The following is a 6000-nucleotide window of genomic DNA, read 5'->3' on the forward strand; positions in this document are numbered from 1 at the left end:
TATCTGACGTATAGCGACAATGACTCAATATTCTACCTCTATTGAAGCTCCTTTGACGTTGACGGTTTGACGAATGGTGCTCGTAAATATATTATAAAGACTTTCGTATATACCAGCGAACAATTCGTTTGCCTAATGAAGCCATTTCGTAATAAGCCAACGAAAGTCGTTTCGTGGGTTTCACGAAAAACTCGTAATAAAAAAATAAAAGTGTTTCAAGTGTTGTTAAAAGTGAACGATTCATTATATGTACGAAAAATTCGTATATTTTATGAAAATTTTCTGTACTAAACTAATTCCTAGCGATTTACGAATATATTCTATCAGTGAACTATAGCATCGTCAACGTGCACTGCCCTCACGAAGCGGGACCCGAAAACGAGAAAGATGCATTTTTCGTGCATTTGGAGCGCGCGGCAGAATGTGCAGTTCCTCATCAGCGACATGAACACTTGAGATCACCTGATTAACAAACTGAGAACCAAGTCGACCACGTTGTGATGAACGGAAATTTCTTCTCCGATATCACAAATGTTCGGGTAGGTAAATAACTCGAGCAAGGGCTATGTGTCACAAGCCGACATATGAAGAGATACTAATAGAGACCATCTCACGAACGAGTGTGGTAGGTGAGGAGAGTGTTGCGAAAATCAGTCTGGCGGCGAAGAACAGTTTTCCTCCACGCATTAAGATGGAAACCACATCATTCATGAACAGTATTAACAGTAGCGGACCAAGCGTACTACCTTGAGGAGCTCCAGAATGGTTCAAAAAGGATTCAGATTCAGTCACCAATTTGAAGAACGACTTCAAGGTTAACAAGGTATGATCGAAGCTAACGGTAGAATCGAGCAGTGCACCAAAGTTTATCAAGCTTCGTTAACAGTATCTCATAGTTAACAGTGTCAAACGCAGCCTTAAGATCTGTGTAGATCGTGTCCACTTGCAGTTGTTTGGACATTTGTTCTGTGCAGAAAGACTTGAAAGAGACCAGGTTCGTCGCAACCGAGCTACCGGGAAAGAAACCGATCAGAAAAGTGCTATTGTAGTGTCGGCAAGCTGAGAACACTGCCTCGTTGATGAGCGATTCGAACAGCTTCGACTCAACTCGCAATGAAGTTATTCCACGATAATTTTCGATGTTGCATTTGTCACCTTTTTGTACACCGCTGCTAAAGTGACATATTGAAAAGGTGTGCCAGTGGGATCGCTAATACATCGAAACATTTTTTTCAGAACAGCAGAGGGCACTGTCCTGATGCAAACGACGATTAAGTTTTTCGAATTGCAGAGAGAACCGATTGTTCTGAAATTGTGAATACATCCATGTCCACAGAATCGAGAACATCACGAACCGCAGTTTCGAGCTCGATAGCACAGCGTACATTAGTCGTAGAAACACTCGAGAAGTAACGGGCAAATAGCGAGCATTTTGCCGCAGTAATAGTCGCTATTTCGTCATTGTAAACCATCTTATATGGAAGGCCAGTTTTTTTCGTGTTAACGAAAGACCAGAAGCCTTTTGGACGTCTTCGTAAGTTTAAAACTAGTCGGTGATCACGCTGTCGATCTGTACTTTATATGTGGGAATGTAAACATGGATGCCCTTTATAACAACTCCTCGTCAGTAATATAGTTTGCTTGCTTTAGAAAGGATAGCACAATGCTTAGCTTCCTTGGGCGTAGTTTTGTGATATCCGTTGCGACTACTCTTTAGAATACAAAATGGCAAAACCGATAGCAAATACCAAGAAGACTGTGTAAAAACTTTTAACAGCGCCAGATCATAAAATCATCTTTTTTACTCACTTGGGCGAAAACGATGTCGTGACGACATTTTGACTGGTAATACAACTCTAATATTATAAACCGTGGACAACAATCACCAACCAAGACATAGCTCCCAAAAAATGTCTCCTTAGTATGAAGTCTACTGACTATATGTTCCGTCAGTTGTCATCCAATACCTAACGTCAACTGATTTCACAGTCAAACATTCTTTTGGAAATTGGATTTTTTTTTCAAGTTGCCAAGCATCGGATAAATTTATTTTTTGAGTGAAGGAACAAATATTCCACAAAAAGTCTATTCGATTTTTTATATGATAGAGGCGGATTAAATTCGCAAAAATAATTCGTCTGCTCAGTTAACCGATTTACATTACAGGCTCCCGGAAAACTGCTTTATACGACGCCTTCAAACACCTAGCGTCAACTAATTTCACAGTCTTCCGAAAAATGCTCCGTCCGTCTTTGTTCACCGCAATGATGATATTACAAACAAATCCATCCTGATCTTTTATTTAAAATTTCTGTCCTGTTGGTGCACCATATTGATGGTTTTGCTCGAAAATTTTGGTTTCCTGTGTCGCCGTCGAAAGATTGTCTGAGAATTAGTTTCTGAAGTTTATTTATATATGTCATACATACTCCGAAATTGAATAGAAATTAGAAACTCTCCGACTGATGTGTTTATACTGCTCAAATTTTCATCGATGTATTTCGCTTTTTGTGTCTATTGGGTGAAGAAATAATAAGTCCGGGGATCCAAAAGGTGCGTCATTCCAAATAATTTTTAACCAAAACTGTCTCGTCAAGTCAGCAAAACTTCTTATGTTATTATCTAGCAAGCTGCATAGTAACGATGCTTTTACTGGTCTTCCTAATTCACGATTGAACCTTGGCCTATCGAAATGAAAGTCCTGTTCATCCAGTTTGTGTCAGTGGATTGTTATTCATCTTCTGTTGTATTAGTCAGGCTAAGTGTGCAATTTCCATACTAAATTATTTTTGGGAAGTAGAATTGTTCGTTGTATTATCACGTCATTTTCAAACTGACATGGAAAGAATGAATGCCTGACATGGTAGAACTCGATAAATGAGACTTCCGTAAGTCTAACCTCCATTTTAACCTTCAGAAAATGTTCCATTACATGAATGATCGGTCTTATGCGAGTCGTCAATAATAATCACCTTATTTGACCGGAGCTCCACTTCTTGCTTCTGCGACTCACTCATCTCGATAGATTACTACGGCAAGATTAACAGTTTCTTTTAGTCTTGAGATAAGGTACGCAATGTAAAAAAACTACTATTTTTGTCTCGGACAGAAACATAGAGCACACTGAGTTTCGAAACCATTCACCATTATTTCTAAATAATTTGTTTAAACCAAACGAACTATAAATTTGTCAAAAAGGGTCGAAATTTTTTTTTCTGTTTATTTTTGGAAAATTTAGAGGGGGGAGGTACTTTAGCTCTAGCCCGCCATCTGGTTACGCTCTTAACTGAGAAAAATGGATCTCTATACAGTGGGAAGGATCTTAAGTGATTAGGCGAAGTTTTCAAGTGAAATCCCAATAGATCAGTGAGAGACGTGGCGTAAAAACTGCATTTCAACCCAAAAAATTGTGCGTTCGCGTACAAAGTCCAAACGGTGCCAAATCGCGATGAATGGTAGAATACGGTAGGAAAACTACGTGCGCGGAAGCTCTACACTCTGCTGAATGACAAAACCGCATTTTCTTGCCATGGATGACGAGTCTTATGTGAAAGAACACTTCCAGTAGCTTTCTGGATTCATTTTCTTTACTGTTTGTCATAAGAAATTACTAAGCATAAGATGTCTATGTTTGGGGAAAAATGATTTGGTAGGAAATTTCCCGTCAGTAAGGCCTATATAACGCTTTTATAAAAGGAAAAATCACGCCATGTCGTTACCAAATCTATTTTCTGTACTTGAAATAGTTCATAACTCTATGAACATTACCCATAAAATCGTGTTTTTGTTTATAAATTAGGAGCATTATTCAGAATCCGACTATACGACATTAACTATTTCATTATTTATTATATTTTGAAAATGATCTGGTTTTCGTGAATGTGAATTAATTCACAATAGGGGTGGGCGTAGCGTAGTTGGTAAATCAATTACCTTGTACGCAGCGCACCTGGGTTCGAGTCCCGACCCCGCACATAGGGTTAGAAATTTTTCATAAGAGATTTTTCTAGTCCGAAGAGGCGAATGACCTTAAGGTTCAAACCTCTATAATCGAAATAAAAAAAAAAATCACAATATCAGAACATATTTTTTCGTGAACTATTTCATGAAACATGGAATATTATTCATGAATCCTTTCAACCGTCGTGAGATAGTCCATTCTTTCAATCGTCGTGAGCTAGTCACGATTCAATATTCGGGCTCGTGAAAAATCATTCAATATTTGTCATATATTCGGGAACTGGTTCATGATCCTGATACATTATTCAGTGTCTCTCTGCTTTAGAAGATATCCCTAACCATTCTCAATTTTATGCAACTCTGCACATGATCATGAAATTTTCACGTGAACTATTTCAAAAAATTTTGATTTTTTCGTTAAATACCATATAGTTATATCTAGCTTCTAGCGTTCGAGTAGTAGATATACGAAAACTATCATGAACAAGAATTATATTCAAAAATAAACATATCCAGAAACAACCACTGTAACCAAACATTGGAATGTAACGCCATGTATATTTTAAGCGCCAACTAGTTTTCCAGAAAATACAAAGGGTTTCATGGATACGAGGTTTATTATTCATAATTTAATGAGCTTTGTAACGATGTTTGCGCATCGTACAATTCACGTATGGATTTTTCTCCGTGCACTATGTTAAATTTCATAAAATACGCACATCGTTCACAATGTTCGATCTGGTTCTATGATTATAATAAACCCACACTTCTTGTACGAACTCAAACACGCTATTTAGTACCTAGACACGTGAACATGTTTGCCTGAACAACCGAGGTAGGTTCGAGGCACTAGTTTTCTCTCTCTCTCACTCTCATCATCACCAGCGTTGACTCTTTTTTCCTTGTGCAAATCGTTCTCGTGTACGCACTCGGTGTACGTACACGGATGTTTGAACTAGAATTTGTACATCGTTCGCTTGGGTTTGATATTCGAGGCGAACCTGTGTACATCAAGACGAAGCATGTTTGAGGTTGAACGTGTGCACGAAATTTTGTTTGCAGGTACAAAACTGTCGATGTTCATGGGTCTGTATTTTACAGACCACAAATAATTCCTTGAATAAGATGCTAAATTTTGTGAAAAATTCAAGACATTTGGAAAGTTGAATGAAAGTGAAAATGATTAGGGATAACTTCAAAATATCACAAGCGCGCAAGAGATATCGTGAATAATCCTTGAATCAAGAACTACCTCACAAATCCCTGAATAATTGTTTATGATTTTGTGTACTACGTTTTGAGCACGGATGACTAATATATTGGAAATCATTAATTAGTTCACGAGGCATTGAGATTCATAAAATGGTTCACGAGAAAATATCCAGATTGTTTTGATTTTGTGAACTATTTCACAACTACGAAAACTAGATTATGATTAATATTCAGTCATTATTCGGCAATCGAATAAACCGATCAGCCAAATATCAACCCCAAACAACCAATGCACAGTGGTCCAGAACATTAATTTAGCAGGGATTATTATTAAAATTAAATTTGTAAAGGGTATTTTTCGGCTTATCGGTCGTGAATTAGACAGCGAAAGCAACTACATTGTTTTTACTTCCAACGTTTCGATGGCTTTATTCCACCTTTATCAAGAATTCTAAAAAGAGTACGTAGTTACTGGAGTGTACATAGGAAAATTGTTGATTTTAAAGATAATATTGATTTTAAACTCACAATTTTTGTTTTGTTTTCTTGTTATGTTAAGATTTGTTGAAAAAAAAAAATTTTTTTTCGTGAGTTTAAAATCAATATTATCTTTAAAATCAACAATTTTCATATGTACACTCCAGTAACTACGTACTCTTTTTAGAATTCTTGATAAAGGTGGAATAAAGCCATCGAAACGTTGGAAGTAAAAACAATATAGTTGTTTTCGCTGTCTAATTCACGACTGATAAGCCGAAAATACCCTTTACAAATAAGTTCGACAGACAAGAGACATTTTCAATTAAAATTTAAAAAAAAACTAATCCT

This window comes from Topomyia yanbarensis, chromosome 2 (genome assembly GCF_030247195.1).
Source record: "Topomyia yanbarensis strain Yona2022 chromosome 2, ASM3024719v1, whole genome shotgun sequence".
Classification (NCBI taxonomy): domain Eukaryota; kingdom Metazoa; phylum Arthropoda; class Insecta; order Diptera; family Culicidae; genus Topomyia; species Topomyia yanbarensis.